We start from the raw sequence: 14,761 nt of genomic DNA, 5'->3' as shown, positions 1-14,761 counted from the left end.
AAACACATACTTTTATTTCAAATAAAACTAAATACGATTTTGAGGGCGCAATATATACATTTTTTGATTGAAATTTATAGCCAATTTCAATTAATTATTTAATTGAATGAATCTAATAATTGATTGATTTTTGTCGCGAAATTAATTAAAATTTTAATTGATTCTATTAAAACTGTGATTGAATTTCATGTTAAAAATCAATCGCGTTTTTAATTGATTCAATCACACAATTAATTGATACCGTGACAAAAGTCAATTAATTTTTTAATTGAAAATCGTGTTGGTTTGCAATCAAAATGGGTGATTGATACTATAATTTTCGTGATTGAAGACATTTCAATTAAAAAAATGATTGAATCCGCGATTTTCATGACAAGTTTATTTGTCTATTGCATAATTCAAAAAATAATAAAATATTAAATATGTTTAATAAGAAACACATACTTTTATTCCAAATAAAACTAAATACGATTTTGAGGGCGCAATATATACATTTTTTGATTGAAATTTATAGCCAATTTCAATTAATTATTTAATTGAATGAATCTAATAATTGATTGATTTTTGTCGCGAAATTAATTAAAATTTTAATTGATTCTATTAAAACTGTGATTGAATTTCATGTTAAAAATCAATCGCGTTTTTAATTGATTCAATCACACAATTAATTGATACCGTGACAAAAGTCAATTAATTTTTTAATTGAAAATCGTGTTGGTTTTCAATCAAAATGGGTGATTGATACTATAATTTTCGTGATTGAAGACATTTCAATTAAAAAAATGATTGAATCCGCGATTTTCATGATTGAAATCAAAAAAAAAAAAAAAAAAAAAATGCGTGCCAAAATTTTTTTTTGAAATTGGTTCAGTTTTAAATATAGCTCCGATATATATATCTTTCACTCGGTTTGTCATAGGATCACGGGAGAGAGTTTTATTCCGTTTCACATGAAGTTATACACTGCGAGTAGAATTGATGCTAAATTTAGAAAATGGCTCTTATTTTGCGTGCTAAATTTAGAAAATGGGTCTTACTTTATGTTTCTCATATTTAGATTTTAAGTCTATAGATTTTTTAGAAGTATAAAATCAGTCCATAGCTCCAACAAATTGGAAGGAGTTCGATGCTATCAAAAATTATACATGGTGGTGAAGGGTATAGGAAGAATCGTATTCGTCAACGCATTCGAATATAACGTACGCACGACCGCAGGGTATGTAATTCCACCTTAAGTCAAATTAATGCAAACAGTTTGATTTTTTTTATTAAAACAGTATCAACTAGAATAACAACTTCAATATTTTTTTTCCATACTATGCAATAATAATTTCCCTTAAGGAATGCATTTATTATTAGTTCTCTCATCAATATGGCCACTTCAATCAGTCTGCGACAACAGCATATAACAGGGACATGAACAGTGCGATAGCACTCATTTTCGTTGTTTTTGAAGTGCGCTGTCTAGTTGTGCCTTTCTATTTAAAGAAACGGTTATTGAAACAATTTGAAGACCCCAGCTGCTGCCCACCCACTCCTCCAAAGGATATTTTGATATTTTTATTCTAGATGATGTACCCTTAGTTTTATGTCGATTCTCACATTTAGCTGCTTCTTGTGGCTACGTTTATTCTCTACTGTCGCATAAATTTAGTCATTGTTATTGTTATGAGAGCTGTTGTTATGAACTCTGAGTAGAGGTGAGTTCATGCGTATTTTCCCCAGGTACATATACGTAGGGAAATGTTCAGAGCTAAAGTTGGCGAGTAAATAACAGTGTCGACACAAATACCAATAAATTTTAATACATATGTACTTTAATGTGATCGTATATGTGCCCTAAAACATTCTGCAATATTGTCTCGTTGGTATTGTCATTTGTCGTAATTAAGTCCTTACACATACATATAAATTCATGCAAATAAACCAAATTAGAATTATGGTTTTAAAGAGCTCACGTTTGCCCATCATAGGTCTGCTCGTAAACATGCACCAGGGAAATCCAAACATTGCATTCAATTATCTACGAGTTGCCAAATTTGAATACTTGCTCATTTCTTCGATATAATATGCAAAAAAACGGAATTCTTTTGTTCACTTTTGAAAAACAGGACAACACCACGCCGCACTTTAAACATGTATGTGAAGATAAATTCGAATTTAAAATTGCGGCAGAGGCCTTAGCCGAGACACAAACCAACACCTTCAATGTAATCTTAAATTCGAATTTAATTTTTTAAATTCGAATTTACTTTTACAAATATATCATTTTTTTGAAAATGCTAAGAATTTTTAAATGGAATTTGATAGAATTCGTTAAAGACGGCCCTGATTATCCTTAATTTGAACAAATTTCATCACAAAAATAACTTAGAAACCGGCAAAATTAAAATTTTGTTCAACAAAAAAGGGACCATTGTGCGAAAACCGTTCGGGGTTCCAAAACGAAACTACCACCATTGGATAGGTCTTAGTGCGTACTATTCAAATTCGAAATAATTTCATTAGAAAAGTATTTCAGAAAGCGGAAAATTGGAAATTATTTTCCGGGTGAATATACACAGGTGAGGCCACTGTGCGAAAACGGTTAGGGGTTCCAAAACGAAACTACCACCATTGGATAGGTCTTAGTGCGTACTATTCAAATACGAAATAATTTCATTAGAAAAGTATTTCAGAAAGCGGAAATTTGAAAAATATTTTCCGGGTGAATTTGCACAAATGAGGCCACTGTGCCAAAACCCTTCGGGGTTCCAAAACGAAACTACCACCATTGGATAGGAGTTAGTGCGTACTATTCAAATTCGAAATAATTTCATTAGAAAAGAATTTCAGAAAGCGGAAATTTGAAAAATATTTTCCGGGTGAATTTGCACAAATGAGGCCACTGTGCCAAAACCCTTCGGGGTTCCAAAACGAAACTACCACCATTGGATAGGAGTTAGTGCGTACTATTCAAATTCGAAATAATTTCATTAGAAAAGTATTTCAGAAAGCGGAAATTTGAAAAATATTTTTTGGGTGAATTTTCACAAATGAGGCCACTGTGCGAAAGCCGTTCGGGGTTCCAAAACGAAACTACCACCATTGGATAGGTATTAGTGCGTACTATTCAAATTCGAAATAATTTCATTAGAAAAGTATTTCAGAAAGCGGAAAATTGGAAAATATTTTCCGGGTGAATTTTCACAAATGAGGCCACTGTGCCAAAACCCTTCGGGGTTCCAAAACGAAACAACCACCATTAGATAGGTCTTAGTGCGTACTATTCAAATACGAACTAATTTCATTAGAAAAGTATTTCAGAAAGCGGAAATTTGAAAAATATTTTCCGGGTGAATTTGCACAAATGAGGCCACTGTGCCAAAACCCTTCGGGGTTCCAAAACGAAACTACCACCATTGGATAGGTCTTAGTGCGTACTATTCAAATTCGAAATAATTTCATTAGAAACGTATTTCAGAAAGCGGAAAATTGGAAAATATTTTCCGGGTGAATATACACAGGTGAGGACACTGTGCGAAAACGGTTCGGGGTTCCAAAACGAAACTACCACCATTGGATAGGTATTAGTGCGTACTATTCAAATTCGAAATAATTTCATTAGAAAAGTATTTCAGAAAACGGAAAATTGGAAAATATTTTCCGGGTGAATTTTCACAAATGAGGCCACTGTGCCAAAACCACCATTGGATAGGTCTTAGTGCGTACTATTCAAATACGAAATAATTTCATTAGAAAAGTATTTCAGAAAGCGGAAATTTGAAAAATATTTTCCGGGTGAATTTGCACAGATGAAGCCACTGTGCCAAAACCCTTCGGGGTTCCAAAACGAAACTACCACCATTGGATAGGTCTTAGTGCGCACTATTCAAATTCGAAATAATTTCCAAACCGAAGGAGTACTACCAAAATGGTATCAAAAAATTGGAAGGTCGTTATAATCGTTGTATCGCTCTTGAAGGGAACTATGTTGAATAATAAAAACGAATTTTGACAAAAAAAAATGTGTTTTTCTTTGTTAGACCGGGGACTTATCAGCCAACCTGTTATTTGCCCAGTGCGACCATCCCGTTACATAAATCGAAAAAAACGTAGTCCCGCATTTATAATCTCAAAGCTTTTACTGAAAAAAGCTAACACAGTACCAAACATTTTGCCAAAATAATTCAAGTTATTTTGCTAATGATTCGGTGTCAAGAAAGCAAGTATTTACGATGCTATTAAGACTATTCACTATTCACTCCAGAATTTAGGAACACAAATTTTACTTTATGGCTATTTTTTGTGTTAGCCTGATATCAATGCAGACTGATTTCTCGTCCAAATCATTGCAATTTTATTTTATTTATTTATTTATTCAGTTGTGAATGTTCCTAATGCATCAAGACATCAAGTCTTATAACTTTGCACTAGAATCATTTTTGTTACAATGTATATCCTTTAACTGTCCACGTGGTGGTAAAATTTACCATCTCGCACACTCGTTTACATGTATTATAAACAAGACGTGTGAAATAAAGTGCATGTTAATTATTGAAAGTACATACATACATATAATATTTCGAAATATTGTTTTCTTTTCGTTAAATACAATGTGTTCTGATCAACAAATCTAATAATGATACAAAAAACTATTTTTTTATAGAAAAAATATTAATGTAAAGAGGGGGTCACGTCCCAACAAATATAATAATGCCTATATGCAAAACAATTTATTGACAGTTTATCGAATGACTGTATGAGGCAAAAGTAGGCTTGAAGTTTTTTGTTTTTACTTTTTTGCATATGGGGGTAAAAATATAAGAATAGTAAAAAATAAGTATTACAATTATAATAATAAACATTTTGAAAACATAATATTTAGGTACAAATTAAAAAACTATTAAAAATTAAAAAAAAAAATCAATATAGATGTGTATAAGTATAAAACATTACTGCAAAAATTTTAAGTGGTTTTTAATTGATATTTGAATAAAAATTAATGAAATGGCATTCAAACTTTCCAGTGTTGTGGATGGTTTGGATATCATTAGGTATTTGGTTCCAGAGACGTATTGTACGTATTATAAATTGTCTTTCGGATATCAGGGATTTATAGGGACTCTGACATATATTCCGGCCTCTGTTAGATCTACAGAATGTTATACGATAATAAATATGGGTAGGCTCACGATAATTTTGTGTAGAAATGTAACAGTTCTAATTATCTAATACGAACCATAAAGATTAAGTAATTGGTATTATTAAGTTATTGAAAAAAAAAGATACCAATCTCGCAAGTCTGATTATATGATGCTTTTTTTCTTTTGTCGTCGTATAAAAGCACTTCCAAAAATATCCTCCCACAGTTGTTCAATTTATAAATCGCTTTTTTACATTTTTAATGAGTAATTTGAACTTTTTTTATTTCAAATAAGTTAAAAACAGAACAAGAATTTATAAAATGGTAGAAAAATGTTTGAAAATATTTGAGATCAAATGTCTCAGACAAGTGTTAGAATGCATAAAAAGTTATAAAAGATTATAAAAATTATTTAGTTGACAAAATATCCCAAAAATTGATGTAAGAAGTTGGTCAGATTTATTAAAACCTGGTTGGTCCCAGTTCAATGTAATTTTATTTTACGTACACTCATAGAAAAAAGTTTGCTAAAAACAGCAGTCGATATTTGTTGTTATATTTTTGTACCTTGTGGTCTAGCGTACAACAATTCATATATTTCATAGGTTCTGTCAGGAAGGAATATGATCACCTCAAACATGTTTCAAGAGCAAAATTATTTTCTTGCACGGTGAACATAGAACTGAAGTTCATAATTACAAGAATGTCTTTAGTGCCATACGAAGTTCAAGATGGGCGCATTTGTAGTAAAATTTACAAATTTAATCAAATAATAAAATATTTTGTGGGAAGTATGAATCTTTATCCTTCATTCGTATTTTAGTTAATTTAAACAATTAATAGAGCAAAGGAATCTTTCTCCAAACATTATAAATCCACGAACTAAAATAAAGTTAAATTGGCTTTAGTGAAATAGAGGGTTCACTTTTTTTTTGAGTGCGAAAATTAATTCACTCACTAGAATGTAAATAAATGCGAACATCTAAAACCACAATTAAATTTACTATTTTTAAATGTTTATCGTGGCGACCCAGCACTGCGCTACTATGACGATGACGTCCCGTTTGGGGAGCAGTTCCTATGAAACATGGTCCAAAGCCCAATAAGTTTACCACCAAATTTGGGTGGGTATGTTTTTCTTTAATTAAGGAAAATCTACTAAAATTCATAAAAAAATTAAACTAAGTTAATTATTTTTTTTTTTTTTTTTTAATTTTCTGATTTTGAAAATATTAAATATTGTGGAAATTTTGAACCCTAAAATCTAGGTTGCCTAATCTTTCATGTTATTCATTTTTTCAGAGCGTTGCAAATTTAGCTTTTTCCTCCGCTAGATCTGGCTTTTTTTGAAGTCGTTTAGCGGAAAAAATGCATTAAGTTTTTTCTGGCTTTTTTTTTCATTTTTCGACATGTTTCTATTGAAATATGGACAAAACTGCGTTTTGCTTCCAGAATAAGTTTATTCAACATATTTCAAAACATTTACAATGATTCTCTCCATTATGTAGCGCAATAATGTAGAGAATACCAAAATCATTAGTATAAAGACAAAATCTTTGGAACCGGGCTTGCTTTTAGCAAAAATGTACACGTTTACCAAAAAAATGTGAACCCTCTATTTCACTAAAGCCGATTTAACTCTCTTTTAGTTCATGGAATTATTACGTTTTAAGAAAGTTTTCCATGACGTTATTATTTTATTGCCTACGTTAGTTAAAATAAAAAAATTCTTAAAATTTGTAAATTTTACCAATAAAGCGCCCATCGTGAACTTCGTATGGCACTACGACATTCTTGCAATTTTGAACTCCAATTTTTTCCTTCAAACTATAAAATTTTCTTTAACAAGTGAAAAAAAAATTAATTATGTCTAATAAATTTCCTTGAATTTGTCGAAAAATATTTACTTATTTCTGTGATGTCGGCGTGATGTCAGCGTTTGTAATATTGTTTAGTCAAAATTTTATAAAAATGATCGAAATTTTCTAAAACTAACCAAAATGTTTCTTCCTGGTGGGTTCACTGTTTTTTCAGTGCACGCTTATCGGTTTTGAATCAATTAAAACTAAACATATTTATACTTTATAATACACTTCTATGTGACATTGTGCAATATATCGCACATATGATTTGTTGATGACTAAAAGCAGCTGATAATTGTGTGCTAACTCTTGCAAGTTTTTGTTGGAAAAAACGTAGTATACGTAGTATACGAATGATGGTAATCATAATTTATCGTGTATGCAAACGGAGCTAATATTAACATTGTCATAGTCTCACAAAAGTACAATTAAAATAAATACAATTAAATTATATGAATTTTAAGTGAAATAAATGTGACTTTTGATCCACAAAAAGTTTACCGTTTTTTTCTAGCTATTTTTTTACTTTTATTTTTTGGTAATACAATTCTGGCAACGCTGATGGAGAGTGGAATTCAACTATTCCATAGCTTGTATATTGGCATAGTACTAATCTAGGTTTTATTACAAATTTTCAAAAAAAATACACACGCACAAATGCTTTACAGAATGTGCTCCCACTTCGTTTCGTTTTCTTACGCCCTTGGATTGCAGTGTTTGTTCAGGTCAGATGGTGTGGGGTGAATGGCATAGAAGCGAATAATATTTGCTCTTGCATCGTTGTGTCGTCGTTGCGGAAAACCAACTAAAAAGAAGAAATATGTAATAAAAGTGGACAAGATGAAAGTGTTTTCCTAGTAGATCCACATGCTTTAGTTCCTTCTTTTTTATGGATTGGCATAAAAACTAAAATCATGACTGTATCTGAATGCCTGCACTTTTATATGTAGGTATGTGCAAAATGGGATCGAATACTGGTGTTGGCCAGGAGGTAGAAGAGAGGAGTTGTAAAAAATTGGCAACACTGTGTGTTGAGGAAACTAGCATCATATATTATCTGTTTTTCATGTTCTCGTTCTCTTTGCATTAGAGATTTAAATATATTTTACGTTATAATTTATTGTGAAGCTCTGGAAAATAAATTGTAGATATTTTTCGATAATTAAGATTAACGTTAGAGGCCACCAGTATGCATTTCCTCACATATATTGCATTCACGTAGATGGTTCAAACCGAGACTTTTGTGGTTTACCCACACAATAATACCGATGCCATTTGCGAGTAATTTACAACGTTCGGAAAAAGATGTGACACATAGTGGGAGTCTACGAAAAATAGAAACGGAGCATTCCCAACATTAAATATTGATCATAGGATCAATACGAGGGCGGTTCGGAAACTTCTTAGTCTATCAATGAAAGAGAATAGCTAGTTTTTCAAAAATATTTTTATTTTTCAATGTAATCTCCTGAAACCTCAATACACTTAGTCCAACCCTTTTCTAGCAATTCTATCCCTTGATTAAAATAGTTCTCCTCAAGGTCTTCAAAATAGTGGTTTACAACTACTGTAATTGCATCTTCGTTTGAGGTAAAGCGCTTGCCAGCAAGGAATTTTTTTTAGATTTGGGAACAAGTAAAAGTCACTGGGAGCTAAATCAGGAGAATAAGGTGGGTAGTCAAGCAACTCTTTAATTCGTTGATTTTAGCCATTGTTAAAACACTCTTGTGCGCTGGTGCGTTGTCTTGATGAAAAATTATTTTTTTTGTGTTGTTAGCCAGGACGTTTTTCTCGAATTTGTACATTTAATTGATCCAATGGGTTGCAATAGTACTCTGAATTTATTGTGAATCAATAAAATACGTTTGAAGTCCCAAAAAAACCGTTGCCATAACCTTACCAGCCGATTGAATTGTTTTTGCCTTCTTTGGGGCACTTCCTCCAGCTTCAGTCCATTGTTTGGATTGTTCTTTTGTCTTTGGAGTATAGTGGCGGATCCATGTCTCATCAACAGTTATGAAACGACGCTTGAGAAATGTTCATTCTTATGCGTTTTTGATCGACTGTTAACAAATGCGGCACCCATCTTGCAGAAAGCTTTTTCATCTGTAGTTCTTCATGCAAAATAGCAATTTCACGCTCTTTTATTCGTCGATCATGTAATACCATATCATGTACTTTGGCTACAATTTCTGTTGTTGTTGCTGTTTTTGGACGTGCACTACGTGGTTCACCTTCAATGCTTGTACGACCACGTTTAAATTCAGCAACCCAATTTTTTACTGTTGCATATAAAGGAGCACTTTCACCTAACACATTCACCATATCATTATGAATTTCTTGTCCCGATAAACCTTTTTTATGTAAATATTTAATGACAGCACGCATTTCTAATTTTTCCATTGTAAAAAAATTGCGGGTGCGTCTTTTTTGAACACCTGTTTCTATATGAAGGAGTTGCCAGATCGAAACAAAATTTAACATGTGTTCATAAGAGAGATGGAAGTTTCCAAAACACTTAACATTTTTCTGTTTATACCGCGCTTTTTGTGCTAGGCTAAGATCTTTCCGAACTGCCCTCGTATTTAATGTTTAAATAGGAAATATCCAAAAGAAATCAGGTATTTTAGCCAATCAAATCGAACAAAAGACAGAAGTACGTGTACATGTGCACTTCCGACGAAGAATTTAGCCACCTTCCCCTTAGTAGAAGAGGGAGTAAAAAGTTTGGCCTACACATACATAGAGGAGATATTCTTTGATAATTAGAATTGCTTCAATATCGATCAAAGACCTCAAATAAATAATTTAATGAACCAATGGAAATGTGACCAGCATTACTGAGAGGGGATAATCCACCGCTGAAAAACTTTTTAGGAACCCATGAACCTTTGAACATGAACCTTTCAGCAACCCATGAACCTTTGTATAGAAGGCGGGCATGCTAACCCTTGCATTTCAGTGTACACTCAAAACAGTTTACTTGGATCCAAGGACTTCGACCTTTACTTATTGGCAAATGCATATGTATCCAAAGATTCAATATCTGCGTTAATTTTAAGATTATTTCGTTTGCTTAAAAGTGTGCCTATTTATTTGACCTTAGGAGACTCATGTTGTAAATTAAAAAAAAAGTAAGTAAAAACTGTTCTACATGTCGATTAAACATATTCCATTCCATGGGGAGAAATAGTTGACCCCCTCTCGTCAATTCATTATTTATTCAATACATAAGGTCTTTTAATTCGACAATATTTTTTTATTTATTGTATAAAAATGTATACATGCACCTGCATTATTGGAATTCATTAGTTAAGAGGGTCCTATCTTTGTGTGGTGATTGAAGAATTCGTAATTGGCCTCACATTGTCAAACATGTATATAAAAACTTATCTAAACACACTTCTATAAATACAAATAATTTAATTGAATATATCATTATTAAATTCTTTCTTTCTTCTTCCAGGTAAGCCATTTATACTATCCCACCACCTACCCAACAGGTCACTAAGTTTTGGATGAGCACGTACACTAAAAGTATGTATACTGTTCAATTTAACTTTTATTATAGGAAATGACATAGGAAATGAACCCATTCGCCGAAAATGAAACTGCCAGACAAAGATTGATTTTATGGGTTTTTATTAATTCTTTGTTTATAGATCAGATGCAGTATAAAATTGTCATACGTGCATTTAAAATTACAAAGATACGGGTAGCTCATACACTGTTAGAAAAATATGTTTTTCATATGTTCCGATATAAACAAAATGTATTTCGGGCACAATTTTAAAACACAATATATTTAAGTGCAAACATGTAATGTTCCTAAACTAACACTAAATGTTTAGGACATCTATGTTAATATGTTAGAATATATTATGTTTGGGGCATGAATGTTTCATAAAAATCTATGTGTGAATGCAAACAAATTTACAAATTTCGACTAAACATACATATGTTGTAATATTTTATTCAAAGCGACAGAGAGAGAGAGAGAGTATAGAGAAAGAAACAGAGATGGAAACCGGGAGAGTTGACGAAAGATATCAACATAACACAGCGAAAGAATCAAAAGAGAACAATTTCTGTGAAACCCTTTGTATGTTGTTTCGGAAAACTGTTTTATGATAAGGCCAAAAATTTGATATGCTTAAGTCTAAATATTATATAATTTCAATAAAGAGAATAACATTCGGAACCAAGAGAATAGACATTTGAAAAACAAACAGCATTTGTTTTCGCCTTGAGAGCAGCATTTTATGTATGTGTGGACATGTGTTTTGTTTTGGCATTATGGGCACAATTTTTTTCTTGGTTCGTTAAAATAAATCAGGGATCTTCATAAAAATAACGAAATAACGAACTATACTCTTTTTAGAGTTGGGACAGTAAAATGAAATAAGGAGGAAATAGTGAAAAATTACACAGTAAAATGTATACAAAACCAAGTTTAGTTCCTCTTTATTAATAAGTAGTCCACGAGGAGTTGACGGACACCTTCAAATATAAAAGCGGGCATTAAGTTCGAGTTTTGCAGCTAAAACAATTTAAACATTTTATTTTCTTTAAAATGAATTATTAAAGAAAAATAAAAGGCATTTTAGAGCGATGGTGTTAAATGCTAGTAAAAAACTGTTCACGTTATTTTCTTAGCTTTGGTAAAAAGATGGCGGTGTTATCTATACACCATAAGCCAGGTTAGTACTGCGAAGAGATGTGATGTAAACATTGTGTTCTTCCAAGACGAGTACCACAACGAGTATCTTCAGGTGTGTATAAATCGTAGGTTGAAAAGAATTAGCTTCTACTGCAGAGGTGCATGAAGTGTAACGACGTGTTGATATAACGGCTTTGAAGTTTTGTATATAATGTAACAGCATATAGTTGAGTAACGTCGAGTTAGCAAGCGCTATATGAAAGGATGGAACAAGGGGAAAAATCGGGGATAGGGTTGTAGAAGTTGATAAAAAGAAATAAAAGAGAAAATTTTCTAAATATAAGTGTAAATATCACAGATTGTAGTAGTTAAATCACAGCAAAAACGAGTATCCAGTTGGATTTCATATACGAGCTTTGACTTCAGTCAAAAAGTCGATTATAGACCTTTATCTTTGGATGCCAATAATTCAATTAAGTATTTGTTTGAGCATAGATTACTACAATTGATTCTAAAATCATCATATCATGGACATTTAAGTATAATATGTTGCGCATCCTCCTGTGTAAAGCAGTTATCGCAGAACGACGATTCCACAATGTTCATTTGTTCTGGAAATACTTTGTCATATGTATGACCAAACATTAATTTATTTAGTAGTTTTGTTTCCCTGGGATTGAAGTTAAATTTCTCAAACCAGGGTTTTTCCAAGGCGGTTTTAATAATTTGTCCAAAGTGACATCCTTTATTTTTTTGAGGTTTCGACAAATTAATCATTCCAGTTCTTTTTTAGAATATTATTTATTCTAGAGATGGCTTCTTTCGGTGTTAATTTGACCTTAAGGGCAGCTCCAATATCCGCTGCTACTTTTGCAATCTGATCAGCCTCTTCGTTAAACTCAATGCCCCTATGGCTAGGCGTCCACACAATGTGACAGATGTTAATATTTGACTCTTGTAGACGTTTATGAAAGGATGATACAAGATAATTGTCACTATTGGTACTGACCAGAGCCTTACATGCTGCAAGACTGTCAGTAAAAAAGACGCAATTATTAATTCCATCTTCTATGCCAATTTCAAGCGCCGTTAGTAATGACCAAAGTTCACCAAAAGTGGACGAAGATTTGAAATTAATTTTAAAATAGTATTTGTGACCTTGTGTGACATTATACACACCACATCCTGTTGACATGTCAGCAATAGAGGCATCTGTGGCAAAAATTGCAAACCCCTATGTCTTATAATCAGGAAATTCTTTACTTACAATGATTTAATAATTTCATCACAGGTGTCTTGTTTCTTGAAAGGGAGAATGTTAGTTCTCACTACCAATTTTTCCTTTTTTGTATAACCTGAAACAAGTTGGATATTATCAAATATGTCCTTAAATTAATAGTATATCTTACTGTAACTGGAGTTCACCGTAGGGTTATCCCAGACAAGCTCATACAGCATCTTATTGGACATCATGGTTAGGTTAGGTTAAAGTGGCAGCCCGATTAAGATTCAGGCTCACTTATGTTAGACTATTCAGTCCATTGTGATACCACATTAACTAAAAGTACCTATTACATATGGGCACTTCTAGTTTTAACCGCTGTACCTTCTGATTATTTTTCTTTGTTTTAGCAGACTGCTTAAGTTAACGTTTTCCAGATCCGCCAGTAATCTGAAGCTATATGCTCCTAAAATTGCTTGCGCTTTACACATTATACTACGCGCCTATAGTTTTTGCAAAATCGCCTATCAGGCAGCGACCCGTTATAGCAGATATCAGGAGTGATATCTGACGTCTCGAGAACACTAGCATATCTAGTGTGCGGTTTAAGTTTAAATGGGGCCATAGTTGCTTGGTGTCGTTACATTCCTTGCAATTCTCCCATCGAACATTTGCCATCATAACAGCCTTCTCACGCAGCATGAGCTTCCAGGTAGCCAGGGGCATACAAACGGATTCTAGTTCCCCTGGAATATGTAACCTTGCCAACTCATCCGCTTCGCAGTTCCCCGGTATTCCTATGGCCAGGCACCCATATTAGGTGAATATTGTACTGCTCAGCCATCTCATTGAGAGATTTGCGGCAGTCGATGGCCGTTTTCAGGTACACAGAGTCCAAGGATTTTATTGCAGGTTGACTGTCTGAGTATATATTAATGCCCACTTTTTTAGGAACATTACTCTAATGTGTAATCCACTACGTTAGGCACATCTGGCGTTATTTTGAGGACCGAACTGTGACCGTAACTTTTTTCCGACCACAGCGATAGCTCGCGCAATCGCATCCGTTTTTGCAGCTGACTGTTTGGCCAAAATGTCTAAAGGCAATAGATGCAGCATGACATTAAGGAAATTTGTTCCTGTCTTGCTGAATGCGCCTGAGATACACAAACACGCCATACGCTGAACTTTGTCTAAACTTGTTGGCTGGTGAAGTGCCGGCCACCAGACTACAACACCATATAGCATTATAGATCTAACCACTGCCGTGCCAATTCACAATTTTCGGTTTTAGTCCCCACTTTTTCCCTATTGCCTTTTTGCACGAGTATAAAGCTACCGTTGCGTTCCTCGCCCTTTCTTCAATATTATGCTTAAAATTCAGCTTCATGTCTAAAATAACACCAAGGTATTTTACACACTCACCAATGGGAATTTCAATACCCCCTAAGGAAATGGGCCTAACCGTGGGAGTTTTGCAATCTTTGCAGTACATGACTAGTTCTGTCTTTGCAGGATTTACCCCAAGACCATTGTCTTTCGCCCATTTCTCAGTCATCCGGATGACACTCTGAATAATATCTCTGATTGTGAATGGGAATTTTCCCCTGACTGCTAGAGCCACATCATCTGCGTATGCCACCACTTTTATCCTTTGTTTTTCTAGGGCAACCAGAAGGTTGTTTATAGCAACATTCCAAAGAAGAGGTGATAGAACACCTCCTTGGGGAGTGCCTCAGTTCACATACCTTTGTATATTTGCTTGTCCTAGTGTGGCTGAAATACGTCTCTTCATTAGAAGTTCGTCTAACAGCCTAAGTATACATGGATCAACATTCAGAGTTGTCAGTCCATTTAATATCGAGCTCGGATGGACATTAGTGATGTTTCGA

General features: G+C 33.3%; 1 protein-coding gene across 4 annotated transcripts in view; it reads left to right on the top strand.

Annotated features, from left to right (window-relative positions):
- Nucleotides 1–14,761, top strand: part of Smr (nuclear receptor corepressor smrter) — a 240,298-nt gene that overhangs the window by 127,241 nt on the left and 98,296 nt on the right. The window lies entirely within an intron of this gene.

The sequence above is a fragment of the Haematobia irritans genome, chromosome 3 (genome assembly GCF_050003625.1).
Source record: "Haematobia irritans isolate KBUSLIRL chromosome 3, ASM5000362v1, whole genome shotgun sequence".
NCBI lineage: Eukaryota > Metazoa > Arthropoda > Insecta > Diptera > Muscidae > Haematobia > Haematobia irritans.
Note: the sequence above shows the minus strand (reverse complement) of the source record. Positions and strands in the feature narration are given on the sequence as shown.